This window comes from Pyrus communis, chromosome 11, assembly GCF_041283825.1.
Source record: "Pyrus communis isolate YQ-2024b chromosome 11, ASM4128382v1, whole genome shotgun sequence".
Taxonomy (NCBI): Eukaryota; Viridiplantae; Streptophyta; class Magnoliopsida; order Rosales; family Rosaceae; genus Pyrus; species Pyrus communis.
The window spans coordinates 29657683-29677077 of NC_142575.1; the positions used below are offsets into that span (position 1 = coordinate 29657683).

Genomic DNA, 19395 nt, shown 5'->3' on the forward strand with positions numbered 1-19395 from the left:
ACATACCAAATTCTCTCCATGTCGGTGAAGATTAGAAGGTGGGGCCATGATTCTTGCATACTTCTTATACACAACCAACTCTGTATCGACCTAGTTATTCGTTACAAAGTCAACGAAATAATGATTCACAATGTGCTTGTAACAAATACACATTTACCATTTGTTTAATTCCTTAAGTTTTATTCTTTCTAAAGAACATTGGACATTTTCCTTCGATTTTAAAGTAAGAAAACCAGTTCCTTCTTCCTATTTAATTCCTTGACCAAAGGTAAGTATTTTATGTAATAAGTTAGTGTTTTGCCTGTTTAAGTAAGTATTTTCTGTGATAAGTTAGTGTTTTACCTTTTTGGTCTCATTTATGTGGCAGCTTTTCCTTTTAGTCATAGGATAAATGCGTAATGGATATTTGTTAATTTGCAACTAATCTTTGAAACCCTGTTTTCCAATGAAACACAGAATTCTAAATTCCCAAGATCTGCAAGGAACACTCCCACTAGAGATGGTAAATCTCACCTATCTTCCAGAAATGTAAGCACATTTTTACCCCTCCAAGTTTACATTATTTAAAGTAAAAAGAAAATAACTTTATGCCGTGTATTTGGTTTATTCTAATTTCATATATAGCTTACCTTTATGTCCGTTGTCAATGAGACAATAACTGGTTTCTTTCTTTCTCCTTCAGCGACCTCACTCGCAACTACCTGAGTGGTACCATCCCTCCAGAATGGAGCTCTTTTCCACTTGTGAACATGTACTGTCTGTTAACGTAGAAAGATCAAGAACTATAGCTAGGGTTTCAAGAACTAGAAAGAGATTGAAGACGAGAGAAGGTTGAAGAGAGAGAAAGAGATTTCAGATATATTGTTTTCTTATTATCCAAGCTATTACATTGGTGTATGTATATACTGGAAATAACAACTCTAACTAACTAACTAAAGAATACAATCTTATAACACTTGGCATGATCCTAACCATTCTTTATATTTTTACATTCCCCCGCAAACTCATGGTGAGGAAGACCAAGCATGAGGTTGAAGCAATGAGAGCGAAATAGAGGACTACTGAGACCCTTGGTGAGAATGTCAGCAAACTGTTCGCGGGATGACACAAACTGAACAAGAAGCTGTTTCTGAGCAACCCGTTCTCGCACAAAGTGCACGTCAATCTTGATATGCTTTGTCCGTTGATGTTGAACAGGGTTGAACGATAGGGCAATAGCAGAGAGATTATCACAGAATAGGACAGGAGCAGGAGTAGGGCTAATGTGCATAAACTTCAGCAATTGCTGAATCCAGTCAAGTTCAGCAGATGTGGTCGACATAGCACGATACTCAACCTCGGTAGAGGAGCGAGAGACTATAGTTTGTTTCTTAGAAGACCACGAGATGGGATTGCTGCCCAGAAACACAACCATGCCAGTAGTGGAACGTCGATCATTTGGGTCTCCTGCCCAATCTGCATCACTGAACGCCTTCAATGATAACTCACCCCGAGTATAGGAAATACCAACAGATAACGTACCCTTGAGATACCTCAAGATACGTTTAACTGCTGTGAAGTGAGACACCATGGGAGACTGCATAAATTGACAGACCTGATGAACGGAGAAGGCAATATCGGGGCGAGTAAAGGTAAGATATTGCAAGGCACCAACGATGCTCCGATATGCAGTAGGATGGTTATAAGAGGTACCATCATCTTTAAGAAGTCTGTTGTAGGGCAAGCAAGGGGTATCACAAGCCTTACAGTCAACCATCTCAACTTTCTCCAAGAGATCCTGTATATACTTTGTCTGGGACAAAAATAAACCTTGAGAAGTTTTGGTGATCTGAATCCCTAAAAAATAATGAAGCTCGCCCAAGTCTTTGATATCAAACTCAGTGGTCAAGGATTGAATAACCTGGGTAATAACGATAGAGGAACTCCCAAAGACAATGATGTCATCGACATATAGTAAAAGAATAACAACATCACGTCCAACAGTCTTGACAAATAGGGAAGAGTCAGAATATGTAAACTGAAATCTGAGAGAGGGAAGAAAACTTGTGAAACGTTCATTCCAGGCACGAGGAGCCTGTTTCAAACCATACAGGGACTTATGCAGTTTACACACAAAATCAGGTCGAGAAGGATCATCAAAACCTGGGGGTTGAGCCATATAGACTTCTTCATTCAAGACCCCATGCAGAAATGCATTCTTGACATCCAACTGTCGAAGAGACCAATTGAAATGAGCTGCCAAGGCAAGGACTAAATGCACAGTGGTAGGCTTAACCACTGGACTAAAGGTCTCCCCATAATCCAAACCAGGCTCTTGACTAAACCCCTTAGTAACCAGGCGAGCCTTATGTCGAGCAATTGAGCCATCAGAATTCTTCTTAAGTTTGAACACCAATTTACACCCAACTAGGTTCTTATGGGGGGGTAGATGAACTAAGCTCCAAGTCTGTTGAGACGCCAAAGCAGCAAGCTCTTCTCTCATAACACTCAACCAAACTGGAACTTTTAAAGCAGATTTATGAGTGGCAGGTTCCACTTGAGTGAGATCAAGGAGATTAGAATCAGGAACCGTGCTGAGAAACACCTTCTTCTGGATTATACCATTTTTACTCCGAGTTTGCATAGGATGCAAGTTAAGTGGGGCAATAGGCAAGACCACTTGAAGATGCTCAGTTCTAAAATCAGGATCCACAGGAACCACAGGGAGTGTAGGAGAGGAGCTTGTAGGGACAGTAATGGACTGAGGTGAATCATGATCAGATGAGGGCAGTGGAATAGGACCAGGAAGAGATGATAGAGATCCAGGAGACTGTGGGAGGGATGGCAAGGAAGTAAGAACATCAGTTGATGTCGAGGAAGACTGAGGTGGGGATGATGGGGTTGGAACCGGATGCTGAACGAGTAAATTATCCAAAGTAGGAACAGGAGATGGAGAGGAGGGTGGAGACACATGAGACTGGACACCCTTGGGTGCAGAAGGCATGGCCAAGAAAGGATAAGGAAATCGGGACTCATAAAAAACAACATGTCGCGATATGTATACTCTATTCTTTAAGACATCAAGGCAAATGAAGCCTTTGTACTTTGATGCATAACCAAGAAATACACACTCAGTAGTTTTAGGTTGTAACTTAGTGTGATTATAAGGTCGCAACAATGGAAAACACGAACACCCAAACACTCGAAGATGTGTTAAGAGGGGAGGGACTCCAAATAATCGTTCAAAAGGTGAACAGTTTTTCAAGGTTGGGGTAGGCATACGATTGATAAGATATACAACTGCTTGACAGGCAAAAGACCAGAGAGTAGAGGGTAATTTTGCAGACTACAATAAGGTGATAGTGGTTTCGACAATGTGTCTATGTTTCCTCTCAGCCAATCCATTTTGTTCTGGGGTATGGGGACAAGATATATGATGTAAAATGCCTGTGCTATTAAGAAAACGTCTAAGTTTACCACTGGTATACTCTCCACCACCATCAGATTGTAAAGTTTTGATACACACAGAAAATTGAGTTTGCACAAATGAATGAAAGGCAACAAAGATGTCAAAGAAATCAGATTTATTGACAAGAGGAAACAACCAACAGTATCGAGTACTTATCAATGAGAGTCACATAATATCGATAACCATCACTAGAAGGACATGGAGAAGGACCCCAAAGGTCACTATGCATAACCTCAAAAGGAATTACAGATGTATGAGTACTAGGCTGAAATGGAAGTTTCATCAATTTTCCCTTTAAACAGCCATGACATAGCAAAGGGATATCATCCTTATTACACGAAATGGAGGACTTATGTAACATAAGATCGACAATGGTATTAGAAGGATGTCCTAACCTACTATGCCAGAGATTAGAACCAACACGCTGGCCAAGAAATGCAGAAGCTTGAGAAGTGCTGTGAGGACGAAATGAGAGATGAGGGGCTAGTGAAGAAAGAGGGTAAAGTCCATTACTGCATTGCCCTTTGTATAAGATCCTCCCTGTGGCTTTGGCCTGTATCCAGAAAGAATAAGCATCAAAGATTAACCAACAATTGTTATCGAGACAGATCCTGTGAACGGATAACAAGTTGTTGGAAAGTCTAGGAACATAGAGAACTGAATTAAGTTTAAGAGGTTGCACAGGAGTTCGAATAACAGAACTACCAATACGAGTAATTTGCAAACCTTCACCATTAGTTGTTTGCACTGTTTCATTGGTAGGATAAAGAGATGCCAAAGTCAGGTTACTAAGATCAGCCATCATATGATTTGTAGCACCCGAGTCAGTGATCCAAACTGGTGGTTGGGAACCTGGAGATGCTTGAGAGCTAGAGGTGTGCAGGGCTTGCATATGAGACGGAGTAGGGAATGCTGGTGCAGAAGGAACATATGCACGAGCATGTGATTGAGAATGATGAGGACCACCATAGTTAGGCCCTTTGTCATTGAAAAAACAATACCAAGTGGAATGATTAGCTTTACCACAAATATGACAGCCCTGTCGATCCATTTGTTTTGAAGTACAAAATGGAGCTGTGTGACCAAAGGTATTGCACAACTGACAAGGAACTTGTGGAGAAACAAGCTGACCAAAAAACGATGGTGGATGAGGACCAAGCACTCCAGAGGAACCATGAGGCAAATTAGAAACATTATTGAAAAACTGTGGTCGCGAAGTAGGATTAGGATACCGATAGCTGTGATTAAACTTCCCTTTACCCTTCCTGTTGTTATTAGCTGATTTATACCCGCCTGGAGGTCCAGAATAACCACCATTAGAACCAAGATTATGTGAAGAAAACCCAAGATTAGGGCTTCCAGACGGAGACAGGCCTGTAGGAGGTTTAGGGCTAGAATGATCAGCAATCATGGCTGTCATGAATTGAGAATTCACAGTACTATCCACAATCAGTTCCTCAGCAAGCAGTTGCACACGAAATTCTTGGAGAGATATGACATGCTCACGTCCCCTTATCACACTTCGAAAAATATTGTACTCGGAGGGTAGCCCATTAAGAGCGAGAATAACAATATCCTCATCATTAAAGGTGACTCCAGCAGCAGACAAATAATCCCGAGCCTCCTTTATACGTTGCATGTATTGAGACACCGAGTCAGAACCCTTTCGAATAGTCTGAAGATTAGACTTAAGCTGAAAAATACCAGTCCGCGAAACCGCTGAAAACTGTTCTTTCAACCGATTCCACAAAACACAAGCACTAGTGCTACCAATCGCACAAGAAATTGCAACTGGTGATAAAGTAGTAGTGATCAGCTGCATTAGAGCACGATCATGCATTTTCCAAACAATATAGGCTTCATCCTCAGATGGAGGAGAAGAAGTTGCAGAGCTTTCAGACGTATCAGCACAAGTCACATATCGAGGTGGACAGACATGCGATCCATCAACAAACCCCATGATACCGTGACCCTCAAGCAACAATTGCATTTGAAAATGCCAATTCAAGTAATTAGACTCGTCAAGCTTAACATTCACAGATGTAGAGATTGTAGAAATCAGACTAGTAATCGGAGATTGTAGAATTTGCAACTGCGACGCAGTCACCATGTTTGCAGAAGAAAGATGAACAACAAGATAGAGGAAATAGCACAAACACCTTACGTGCACAATTAGAGAAACACAAAAAGAAGAAGATGAAGAAATCCAGAAACCCTCGGACTTACAGAAAACGAAAAATACCAGAAGTCTGCCAAGAAGACAGCAAGATTCACAGAGAGAGAAGATAAGCGGAAGCAGCCAGAAGATCGGAGGAAGCAGCGTGAGCAGCAAGAGCGAATGATACCATGTTAACGTAGAAAGATCAAGAACTATAGCTAGGGTTTCAAGAACTAGAGAGAGATTGAAGACGAGAGAAGGTTGAAGAGAGAGAAAGAGATTTCAGATATATTGTTTTCTTATTATCCAAGCTATTACATTGGTGTATGTATATACTGGAAATAACAACTCTAACTAACTAACTAAAGAATACAATCTTATAACACTTGGCATGATCCTAACCATTCTTTATATTCTTACACTGTCTTCTCTCACACTACATACATTTTTGTGTTTGATGCTCATGTCATGTTCTTGTTACTTTATTTGGTCACTCCAATGTTCTTCAGCTATTTCTTTCTTAAACTATGAATTTACTACATTGGGTTTTGTTCATGATAATGAGCTTACGTGGTCATGGGGTGCTTGAATCATAAATATTGAATCGAACACACGGGGTTCATTGCCTTCGTAAGGATGAACATGTTAATGTTATTGAGCCTCTTGCTTGATAAAAGTGATCATAGGACTATAGTTTTTGATGCAGAACCCTTTTTGGAAATCGTTTGACAGGTTCTATCCCCAAAGAGCTCGGAGACATCACCACCCTGAAGAGTTTGTCAGTGTTGATTGCGCATTTGTTTCTTGCTTATCCCATTTGTTTCTATGGAGATCCTTAATGATGTTTTTTCTAATCAATGGAATTGAATTTGTTTGTATAGGGACATCAGTTTCAATAATTTCTCTGGAAGTCTCCCTCAGGAGCTTGGATCTTGGGCCAACATAGAAAGAATGTAAGAGTCCTATTCAAATTTTACCGTGTTAAAAAGTATTTGGTTTATTTGGAATTTTCTTTCTTGTAGACAAATTCTGGATGTTTTCACCAGTAAATCATCTACTTCTTTATCATTGATATATTATTATATCTGTTTCATAATTAGGCTACTTTCCTCAAACAACTTTACTGGGGAGTTGCCAGAAACATTTGCAATGCTTACCAAAATAAAGGACTGGTAAGCTTTTTTGGTAGTTTCTTCTTAATGGTTTACTGAGCACTTAACACTTTTTTCTTTTTACTGCTTTCCGATACTAACTGGTAGTATTTTCCCTTTTCCAATTATTATGCAGTCGGGTTAGTGACAGTCACTTTTCCGAGCAGATACCTGATTTTATTGAGAACTGGACAAGTCTTAAAAAACTGTGAGTGTTTTTCTTTTGTGTGTCACCTTTCTGCTATTTGATTCTGAATATTATCACTAATTAATATGTTATGACTCGTTGAAATAGATTGATTCAAGCTAGCGGTTTGGCAGGGCCAATTCCTTCTGGCATTTCTCTTTTGACAAGCTTAACTTACTTGTTAGTATATCTCGTCTTTATTTATAGATACAAAACGATTAGCAAATATGCGAAGTTTATGTTCATAGTCAATTTTAACATGCAGGAGAATCACTGACTTGAGTGGACCTAAATCACCCATTCCTTCGCTCGATAAGATGAAAAACATGAAGACACTGAGTTAATGGTTCCATGACACAAAACTTCCGTCTGTACCGGAAGTCTTCTATAAACTCAAAGCTTTGGTGTTTCTGTTGCAGGATGTTGTGCAGTTGCAACCTTGTTGGACGGCTAGCTCCAAATCTTGGGCAAATGGCTAAATTGGAAACTTTGTAAGTACAAATGTATTTGTCCCTATTTTTTTCTGACTTCAGATAAAAAAATTTCTTCTAGATGTGATTCTACTAACTTAAGGATTATTAAAGTGACTTAGACGATGTTGGAGGGACATTAAGTTTCTGTATTTATTAAGAGGATTATTTAGCTTACCATGGAAATTAATTTTGGGAACCAAAGGCTTAGTTGTTTTCATCTTCCAAATAAGATATCTTTTGTTTTTTTTTTTTCCTTCTGAATATGACAAATAATTTAATCTTGGATCATGTATTGAGGTCCCATTGAAAAACTAAATATATGCAGGCATGGAGTTACCCATTTGAAGAAGTAGAAGCCCATACGAGTCAATCTATTGTATATGTTGGCATTGATAGTACTCTTGCCGGTCTCATTTATTTTGAGGATCAGATAAGGGTAGATGCTGGACAAGTTGTTAAATCTTTATCGAAGCAAGGGATCGATGTATACATGCTACCTGGGGACAAAAGCAATAACGCGGAGTACGTCGCGTCTGCTGTTGGTATTCCGAAAGAGAAGGTAAGGAGTTCTTAATTACTTCTTTCTTTGATGGGAAACAAAAATTTTATCGATTTGGAAAAATGTAAAAAATAGGTAATTTTCTTAAAAATATAACATTGTAGTAGGATTATTTGCATGAACACCTCCCGGGTTGTTTTTGAAAGCAGAAATAGGTATCGGATTCTACGGTATTATTTTTGGAAACCAAACTATAGAGGATTACATGTTGTTGTAGCAAAATTTTCTTTTAGACGTTTACCATCCGCAACTATGAATGAATAATTGAAGAGTGCAGCAGAATTCTTTTCACCATCTATAAAAGATTATTTGAAAAATTTGCATAATGTTGATTGGTGGAGCATTGATGGAAAAAGTAGTTATCTTTCTTTTCATATAATAAGCATTGTTGTGTAGGATATTTGATCTTCACAATTTCTTGCAGTTACTTGATGCCTTGGAGCTTAGCAGGCTAACTATGAAGCAAAATCTCGATGTCCAGTCTTCAAATCCTGATGCCATCACTTGATCTTGCTCCATCTTTGACCTCCTAGCCACTTTTTGCCCAGCCGATACCCAGTAGCTTGATGTATCAAACCTAGAAGATAGTTATTGTAGTTTTTTCTATTTTTGTTCGAACATCTTGTATGTACATTTTCATATATTTTAAATAATTAAATAATTTTTCTTGGTTTATTAATTATTGTTTAGAATTTAATTACAATATTTATTAAAAAGTAAATAAAAAATATTTTTGCCAAAAAAAAAAAAAAGGTTTGCGCGACGAAGAAGTAAGCTACGTCGCGCAAAGTGGCTTTGCGCGACGCGTGTCCCTACGTCTCGCAAAGCGGGGCAAAGCAACTAAGCCACTTTGCACGACGCACGCACGTCGCGCAAAGAGGCTTTGCACGACGTAGGACGCGCGTCGCGCAAAGTGACTTTGCACGACGTAGAACGCACGTCGCGCAAAGTGGTTTTGCACGACGTAGGCCGTGCGTCGCGCAAAGCCACTTTGCGCGACGCATGTTATTTCTTCGTCGCGCAAACCCTACCGTCACTGTCTTGGCGCAACGGTTGGCGCGCGACGAAGGTTGCGTCGCGCAAACTCTTAGGCAACGATTTTTGACTTTGCACGACGAATGTACGTACGTCGCGCAAAGTGTTTTTTTTACTAGTGTCTCTTTCAGATGACATTTCCCTCTCCGCAGAGAGCATATCTAAACTGCATTTGCTATTTGTTTGTGCAGAGACCTCAGCTTTAACAAGCTGACAGGAGAAATTCCAAGCAGCTTTGCTAGTCTAGCAAAAGTGGATTATATGTAAGCGATAGGAATAACTAATCTAGTCTTTCTTATATGAAATTCACGCAGACGTTCTTCAATGGTTTTGTTACACCCCAGCCTGACATGCTGGAAGTATTTCCAATCACGATTACTATAATTTTGAGTCACGGGTTATACTGCAATAAAATTTATTTTATTCATTAGAGTCATTACTACTCATGTAATTAAGTGACATAAGGTGATCACCCTTAGATGTGTCTTTCAGATGGAAGTACTGATCTAATTCACTCAGAGTTGGCAGACTCAAATTTTCAAACCTTTACGAAGAAGTTCCTAAGAACAAACACTATATTCTTTACGGAGTTTTATGTATTCATTATTTTTAGATTCTTAACTGGAAACTTGCTGACTGAACCCGTACCTACCTGGCCAAAAGACGCCGGGTAAGCTTCTCTTCCAAATGCTACTTTTTAGTTTCTTAGTAACGAAATTTATGCTGTTTTTTTACTAAAATAGATATAAAACTATGATATAAAAACTTCATTCCAGCCATGTTAATGCCTACCTCTTTCTGCTTACCCTTATTTCCTTTTGTATTCACTTACTACATATGGAAAACAATTTGCATCATAGCTCTTTTTGTGCAGTGATCTTTCAAATAACAACCTCACCATAGGGGATGGAGGTTGTCTACCACCAGGCGGCATGTAAGAATGTTTTCATTAGCTTGAAGTTTCTGTTTGTGTCTTGTGGTGCAAGCTTAACTTTTCATGTTTGCTAATTTCTGCAGGAACTTGTTTGCAAGCTCGTCAAAGGACAATAGTTCGTAAGTTCAAATTAATCGCCTCAAAGCATGCACCGATAAATTTACTTCGGTTTCCAACGATGTATTCTGTACTATTTTTTCCAACTTCTTCTCATTTATGAATGCTGACATTTTCTGTACTCTGAATCACTCTATCAGGAGAATTGTTTCATGTTTCAGAACTGCACAATGTCTACCATGTAGGCCGAGTTTCTACACAAATGATTACCTTTCTCTTTTCGGTTCATTCTTTTTTAGTTTTCCTCCTCAACTCCTACTAATCTCCACTTTCTTTTCTCATAGATTTGTACTACTCTCTCCGTATAAATTGTGGTGGGAAAGAATTTACTGTCCTTGGAGAGACAAATACATCATATGATGGTGACACTGATTCAGCTGGACCTTCATCAGTTTACCAGAGCACAACAAATTGGGCATTAAGCAACACTGGTTACTTCACTGATGACGACCAAACTACGGACACCCTTATAGCTAATAATAAAACTAGACTCTATATGCCCAATCCTCAACTGTACATGAATGCACGCCTTTCTCCCATCTCTCTAACTTATTTTGGGTTTTGTCTGGGAAATGGAAACTACACTGTAAACCTCCATTTTGTAGAGATAATGTTTAGAAATGGCAGAACACATAAAAGCTTGGGAAGGCGCATATTCGATATTTACATTCAGGTAACTAATCGCATCCACTGCCATGTATACCATTGAATTATTCTAATTTTCAACAAGCATTGTTTATATTTTGGTTGATTTGAATGTTGTTGAGTTTTTAAGTGTTTGTTTGTATTATCTTTCATAGAGAAACAACAACACAAGAATACAAGATATATAGGGTAAGGTGTGATCAACACACTGATCACCCTTGAATCACTCCTACACGGCAGCTCCATAAAACAGAGAGCAGAAAGAAGGTAAGGCAAAAAGTTTCTAACCACCCTAGAAGTATGGGAAAGAAGATACAAGATCTAACTAGAAGTAAGGTTACAACTACACCCTAATCATCCACCTAACCAATGGCTCCGGATACCCACTCTTGACTTTTATTAGCCAATATAGGGTGATTGATGTTGTATATGACTGATACTGATGGCATATGGAATACCCACTCTAGACACTCCCCTTTAAGCTAGGTCCAGAATGTTGATGGAATCAAGCTTGGATAGAAGACGCTTAAACTGATTTGGAGGTAATGGTTTGGTGAAAATGTCAGCTAACTGATCAGCACTTCTTGTGTAGAGAGTTTGAATCACTTGAGTTTGCACTTGAGCACGGACATAGTGGCAATCAACCTCAATATGTTTTGTTCGTTCGTAGAACACTGGATTGGAAGCTATGTGCATTCCAGCTTGATTATCACAGTACATTGACATAGGTTGCTTTGTTTGAAACCCCAAATCACTCAATAGACCCTTAAGCCATATTAATTCACATGTTATGGATGCCATCGATCTATACTCAACTTCTGCACTCGATCTTACAATGACACTTTGCTTTTTACTCTTCCATGTTACCAGATTTCCTCCCACAAACGTGAAATAACCTGAGGTAGACTTTCGATCTATTTGGTTTCCTGCCCAATCAGCATCACAGTAACCAATAACTTGAGTGTTATCATTCCTCTTCATGCGAATTCCTCTTCCAATCGATCCTTTGAAATATCGAAGTACTCTCTTAACGAGGTTGAAGTGTTCTATTGTAGGTGCATGCATGAATTGACTAGCTAAATAAATTAACTTACCAACAACCCGTTGGTAGTAACCGATATTAGGTAGAGGTTTGCCTTCCAAGTTGAGCTTGAGTTTGCTGTCAAGGGGAGTTTGAACTGGCTTGGCATCCTTCATGTTTGATTCTGTGAGAAGATCGAGGATATATTTCCTTTGGTTAAGAAATAGCCCTTAACTTGATGAGGCCATTTCTATCCCCAGAAAATATTTTAACCTTCCAAGATCTTTGATGGAGAACTTTTGTTGTAAAGAGACCTTGAGGTTTGCGATTTCATCAGCATTGTCCCCAATGATTATTAAGTCATCAACATAGATCAACACAACAAGTTTGCCAACCACTCCTGTTCGAACAAACATGGATGAGTCTGCATGACTTATTTGAAAACCAACTTCTTAAAAAACCGAGCTGAGCTTGGCATACCAGGCTCTTGGGAATTGTTTTAATCTATAAATGGATTTGTGCAATCTCCACACCATGCCAGGCTCTTTGTATTGAGGATGTCTTGGTGGAAGTTTCATGTAAACCTCTTCTTCAAGGTCACCATGTAAGAATGCATTTTTCACATCCATTTGGTATAAAGCCCATCCTTATTCACAGCAACAGACAATAACACCCTCACAATGTTCATCTTGGCAACTGGAGCGAATGTTTCCTTGTAGTCTGATAGGGATTTTACCACCTGCAAAAGTAGGGATAAAAACACTTAAAAATACTTGGAAGAGAACAAGGTAGTTGTAGTATTGTTTGGGCTCAAAATAGTAGTATTGTTTGGGCTCAAAATAATATTGTTGGGCTGAGTGTAGGTTTGTGCTCGGCCCAAAGCTGTGTCAAAATGCTATAGGCTACTTGATGATTCTAGGCCATTTAGCAGGGATGGTCGAGTCTTATCGCAAGAAGGAGTAGTCCAGATAAGCAAAGACAGTCGAGGAAGTCCTGGTGCAAGTAGGATTCTCGACCAGCAATGAATAAAGCCCCGAAGGGGGGGTGAGTTCAAAGTCCTAATGGGAGTAGGGTTGTTTGAAGCAAAGTTGGAACGGAGCAAGGACTCCCAATCCAGATAGGGGTTTAATTCGATCTCAAGGAGTTGGTGCTATAAATACAAGAAATCATGCAACAATGAAGGAGCTTCAATTCAACATACAATTGCCCTGGGCAAAACCTCTCAAACATTTTGAGATTTTTCTTTTTCTTTTTTCCGCCGACACACCTTCAGCACTACGTCGAGGTTGACTGGTTACCTATCCAAGTCTCAGCCGAGAAGGGTTTTCGAATCCTTATTGGCAGAGGTCATCTTATCAACCCTCTCGGCGAAGTAAGGTGTTACGAGTTACGACATTCGTTGTACTGGACGCCGAGTGATTTTATGATTGGTTATTCACAAGTGAGTTTTAGAGTTCAGCATTCTGACGGTCGAACCACGTTCACCATCAAGACATACATCATCTTTGAATATTTGTGTCCGTATAGTCTGGTATCGATTCGACATGCTTATACTTTTACGAATATAATCACGGTGACCGAATCGGGCGCTGACGATTTGTGAACTTCGCAGAACCAGCAGCCTTGTCTTCAGGCTCTAGAACCCAAAGACCGAGAGTGTTCCTTCCTCGGTCGCAGTCGCAAGATAAAGAAGTCAACAATGCGCTCAATGCGACATCAACGAATTTTACTCGTCGGTCGGGCTCGGCCGACGAGTTGGCATGCCCTGCATTCAATCGAATGACATAATTAGCTTATTAGTTACTCGGCATGCGCACCACGTAGGTTTTGTAATTTTTAGAGTCAACATTTTGGCACGCCCAGTGGGACATTGTGCTAAGACCTTCGGAGTTCATGACCATTGAGACACGGTCCGTAAAAAAGAAAACAATCATGGGAAAGTCAACAACTAACTTACGAGTGCAAGGCCTTGGGCAGGATTTGCATCAGGCGAAAAATTCGATCATTGTTGTGCCGCCCGAGGCTACAAGTACGACAAGCCGAGAAAGGGTTCGCTCGGCTACAACCAATTAACTTAGAGAAAAGAGGCGGATCAGGCACTAAATCTGACAGACCAAGCCAGGGAGAAGAAGCAGCATTCGTCAATGTGACTGAGGTCAAAAGAATGATCGACTCGGCCCTAAAAAAGGGGCCAAAGTTCCCAAAATTCATCCACCCATACCCAGCTTTTGAAGAAATGTTAGAATACCCGCGAGGCTTCAAGATCCCCGATTTCAATCTGTTCGCCGGAGAATCATCTTTATCCTCGTTAAAACATGTGGCTCGGTTCACGGCGCAATGTGGAGACGTCAATAGTGACTTTCATAAACTACGGCTATTCAACTTTTCATTGACAGGGTCAGCTTTCGCTTGGTACATTAATCTCTCACCAAACTCCGTCTAGAGTTAGGAGGAATTGGTCGAGAAATTCCATGAACAATTTTATCGACCAAGGATGGAAATGTTCGTCTCATCGTTGGCTAGGATGGCTCAAGCGTCCGACGAATCCCCAATGGAATACTTAACAAGGTTCAAGTCGGCCAGGAATTGGTGCCGAGTACCTCTCCCTGAAGTTGAATTCGTCAAAATTGCCCTAAACGGCTTGGACGTGGAATACAAAAAGAAGTTTCTGGGGGCAAATATTCGAGATATGTATGAACTTGCTCAACACGTTGAGTAGTATGATTATTTGCTCCGAGAAGAGAAGATATCAAAGTCACCATCCCAGGGAACATTATATAAGAATCCTATGGTTAGGTATGCATTCGCCGAAAGCGAGGACACCCAGTAGGCCAGTGTGGATGCGGCCGAGATAGTGATAGATAAACCTTACGTTTGCAAGGCATTAGCTCAAGTTAGTCCCAAAGACGCCAAGACCCGCTCGGCCGCCGAAGAGATGAGTAAAACATCGAAAGTTTACACTTTCGATATCACCAAGGCCGATGCAATTTTCGACCAATTGTTGGTAGCAAAAATCATCAAACTTCGGCCAGGACACAACGTCCCTAAGGCCGAAGAATTGAAGGGCAAAACATATTGCAAGTATCATAATTCCAACAAGCATGCCACCAAAAATTGCGTTGTATTCCGAGACACGATTCAAAATTAGATCGAGAAAGGAAAGCTAAAATTCCCGGAGAAACAGATTGCGGTCGACGTCAATCCCTTCCCCTCAACAACAATTGGTATGGTGGATGCTCATCTCCCTAAAAACAAAGGAAAAGGGAAGGCCGAATACGTCCCGATGCAGCATGTCTGTAAGCAGAATGGTCAACCAAGACTGAAGATTTATTTATTTTCAAATGCACCACCTACGGAGCCCTCAGGGCCGGCCATCGATGAACCTATGTCAGGTTCGAGTTCCGAAGAAACTCATGAATCAATGGTTTTATGCGACCATTGTAAAACACCAATTAAACCTAAAAAGAAGACATCTTCGGCACCAACTTTAGGCCCACCATCCACGACTTTTACAAAATCGCCAAAAGAACTCAGTAACGGTCCACGATGCCAAGTGTTTGAGAGACTCGGCCCACAGGTACAAACAAAAGACTAAGCCCCGGTCAGGCGGCGTCTTGACTTTAACGCACCATTCTATAATGAAGATTATTACCCGCGCAATGCCAGTAGTTCGGGCTCGTCAACTTTCAAACCGCCCAGGCCACGAGACCGACGTTGGTACAATTACAATTCTCCAACCGACCCATATACGGCGTTGTCTAAATCTCAAAAACGTTGTCGCCAGCGGATAGATTGCATGGCTCCACGACAAGAAACGCAAGCCAACTCTGCTACCCTGTGGCAGCCAAAAGAGGCCGTAGGAAGCGTTGACGATCGGTCGACCCCGACTATCATGACCGAATTACTTGAAGGGAAAAAGGCAGCTGCTCGTGACTTTGAGACCACCATTGAAGAGTCCCAGAAACACATCAAGCTTCTTCTTCGGCCTGGGGAGACGAGAGCTCGTCTCGAGCATTTTAGACAAGAGGCCAAAAGGAAACTTTCTCTGCTACCACCGCTAGAACCGTTAGTTAAGGTACAGCGCAATCTGTACCCTCCATTCCTCGGTGAATCCTTGGAGTACATGCAGGAGTTTCATAAGAAATATTCCGCCAATGACTTGTACGGACTACCCAAGGCATGTCAGGAAGCACTCGACCTAACACTAACTTGCCCTGATGCTGAGCAAATTATCCAAAAAACTTCCGACCCAGCAATGAAAGCTAGGTTCCAGCATATACGGGAGGCTTGGGTCCTCGGCTTTGAGGTCGATCCCTACACAGATATCGACACCGCCAAATTACCTTTTTCACTCGAAGACCTTCAGCATTTGCGATATCATTTCGAAATTTTCTCGGCTGTATCTCTTTTCGGCCTTACGGCAAATGAGGAAAACCGAGTGGTGCATTTAGACACGTATCTAGACACAAGGAACGCCCGCATCGCCTACGAAGAACGAGCCCGTAAAGTACTACAAGAACGAAATAAGTCTTCGACAGTAAACGCGTTCGAGGAAGATAACCAGAATAAGATAGATTCGGTCCATACGCTTCAGGAGTAGGTTCATGTCGAGGCACTAAAAAGTCCAATTGAAGACGCTCCAACGACTGATACTATGTTTACTTCTTTGGAAAATGACGACCATGACTCGATGGGTTCCTCGGTCCTCGAACATATGGAGATCAGTATGGTCCATGTCCTACCGGCTGAGTTCCAACCAAGCACCCACCAGTCAAATTTCTTGGATGGGGACGTAGTTGCCGAAGAAGCAACACAAGTGGATTTTGTCGCTAATGATGACGATGGGGAAGTCTGAAAAGGCGACAACCTTAAGGAAGCCCTGGCCGAACTATTTCCCCGTTCCCCCTCGATTAATCTCCAACATCTAAAGCCGTTATACGTCACAGCTCATATTGAAGGATTTCCCATTTCTAAGGTGTTTGTCGACTGTGAAGCCACAGTCAACATCATGCCGATGTCCGTCATGAAGGCATTACGCCGTTCTGATGACGAGCTTATCCCGTCAGGGATAAAGATTAGCAGCCTCATCGGTGACAAGTCTCAGACCAAATGAGTGCTTCTGTTGGAAGTCAGCGTTGCCGGTCTTCACCACATGACAGCATTCTTTATAATTGACTCTAAGACTGACTATAATGCATTGCTCGGCTGCGATTGGATCCACCAAACCAATTGCATTTCTTCATCACTATACCAAGTTCTTATCTTTTGGGACGGCAAATCGGTCGTAGTGCACCCAGCCGATAATCAGCCATTTGAGACCAACATGATTCAGGCTCGCTATTACGACGATTACGTCGGCTATATCACCCTTCAGGGTCTTAATGAGGATGGATGGCTGACCAGAATTTCGGTACAGAAAGCTATCGAGGTAGGTGCTGAGACTATCCAACAGGATTCGGTGAGACTCGGCTTCGCAGATTTAATTACTGATGCCGATGATTGACGCCACCAAACAAGAAAGGCATCTGGCCGCGGTTTTGTCGACCATGGAACGTCTGCTGGCCCATTGGTACGCCATTGCCAAGCAACCACATTCCAGCATAAACTTGATCGAATTTTTGGCCGAAGCGGATAACGGCCCCGTTCTATCTTTCGACAAAGTTTAGGCCGCACCGGCTGAACTCGAAGATAATCGGCCCCAGGTTAAAGACCCATTGGAAGAAATCAATGTTGGCACAGCCGATGATCCTCGACTATTGTTTATCAACGCGTTACTACCACCTTCTATGAAGGTCGAGCTTTGTAAATTGCTTCATGAGTTTAAAGATTGTTTCGCGTGGAATTATCATAAGATGTCAGGCCTTGACCGAAACGTCGTCGAACATGAGTTACGCATCAAGGACGGGTGTAAGCCTTTTTGACAACCCCTAAGCCAGTTCTCGATCGAAGTACAACTTGGCATAAAGGATGAATTAGTTCAGCTTCTAAAAGCCGGGTTTATTCGGACCGCTCTGTACCTCGAATGGTTGGCCAATATCGTCCCGGTGTTAAAGAAAAGTGGAGCCCTCCGCATTTGCATCGATTTTCGTAATTTAAATCTGGCCACTCCCAAGGATGACTACACAATGCCAATCTCAGACTTGCTAATTGATGCCGCAGCCAATCATGAACTGCTGTCCTTCATGGACGGCCATGCCAGTTACAACCAGATCTTTATCTCTGAAGCCGATGTCCACAAGACCACCTTCCGCTACCCAGGGGCACTCGGTACCTACGAATGGGTTATCATGCCATTCGGCCTCAAAAACGCCGGCACCACATACCAACGAGCCATGAATACGATATTCCACGACTTGATCGGTACAATCGTAGAAGTTAATATCGATGATGTGGTGGTGAAATCATAAATCCGCCTAACGCACCTGGATGATCTTCGGCAAGCGTTCCTCCACATACACAAGAATAATCTAAAAATGAACCCGGCTAAGTGCGCCTTTGGTGTATCGGCTGGTAATTTTTTAGGGTTTTTGGTGCACCATCGCGGCATTGAAGTCGTCGAAAATAAAGCTTGCGCAATCATTAACACTCCACCCTCGACAACAAAAAGCAACTCCAGTCATTGCTCGGGAAGATAAATTTTCTCTGCCGCTTCATCGCTAATTCGGCAGGCAAAATGAAAGCATTCTCTACGCTCTTCAAACTTAAGAATTCAAACAAGTTTAAATGGTGCGAAGAACATCAAACGGCATTTGCACAAATCAAGGTGTCCCTTTCCACACCACCCGTACTAGTTCCACCTTGTCACGGTAAACCTCTCAAACTGTACATTTTGGCAGCCACTGAATTCATTGGTTGTCTCCTCGCGCAAGATAATAATGTTGGGCATGAATAAGCTATCTTTTATCTCAGCCATAATCTAAATTCACCAGAGCTCAACTATTCACCCGTCGAAAAACTTTGCTTAGCTTTGTTTTTCACCGCATCAAAACTTCGGCACTACATGCTCCCATCTATTATACAGGTCATTGCCTAAACAGATATGATTCGTTACATGCTCACTCGGCCTATCGTCAAAGGTCGAATTGGGAAATGGACACTAGCTTTATCCGAGTTCAGTCTACAGTACGTACCCCAAAAGGCCGTCAAAGGCCAAGCTCTCGTCGATTTTTTGGCCCAACACCCTTCTCCTTATGGTTTTGGGGGCAGCAACGTCGAAATCAGCTTAATCACAACACGCGACAACCACTGGACTATGCATTTCGATGGTTCCAGTACTTCAACCTCGGCTGGTGTTGGTATTGCCATTCAATCACCCGACCACTACCGCTGGTATTTCTCTCTCAAGTTGGATTTCAGCTGTCCAAATAATCAAGCTGAGTATGAAGCTCTTATCATCGGCCTCCAAGTCTTACATGATTTACAAGCATCCCACGTTCTCGTCCTCGGTGATTCTGAACTAGTGATTAACCAACTCAACGGCGTGTTCCGTTGCATGAGTTGTACTTTGGCGCCCTATCACATGGTCGCCACCTATTTAGCCGAGTCGTTTGAACGGATCACATTTGAGCATATTTCGCGTATTCAGAACACGGACGCCGACAAACTTGCCCAAATCGCCTCCGGAGTACAACTCATGGGGGGGCAAGCTAAGCCGGGTAACACCCACA

General features: G+C 41.6%; 1 pseudogene across 1 annotated transcript in view; it reads left to right on the plus strand.

The window, feature by feature from the left end:
- The first annotated feature begins 445 nt into the window (after positions 1-445).
- The window catches only part of LOC137741887 (putative leucine-rich repeat receptor-like serine/threonine-protein kinase At3g14840), a 34652-nt pseudogene continuing 15702 nt past the window's right edge, over positions 446-19395 (plus strand). Inside the window, exons 1-15 of the transcript XR_015953601.1 lie at positions 446-528; positions 683-751; positions 6313-6384; positions 6488-6559; positions 6707-6778; positions 6894-6965; positions 7053-7124; positions 7210-7290; positions 7364-7435; positions 9203-9274; positions 9625-9681; positions 9886-9945; positions 10029-10064; positions 10203-10243; positions 10347-10735. The product of XR_015953601.1 is annotated as a putative leucine-rich repeat receptor-like serine/threonine-protein kinase At3g14840 (transcript). The remainder of the gene's footprint in view (positions 529-682; positions 752-6312; positions 6385-6487; positions 6560-6706; positions 6779-6893; positions 6966-7052; positions 7125-7209; positions 7291-7363; positions 7436-9202; positions 9275-9624; positions 9682-9885; positions 9946-10028; positions 10065-10202; positions 10244-10346; positions 10736-19395) is intronic.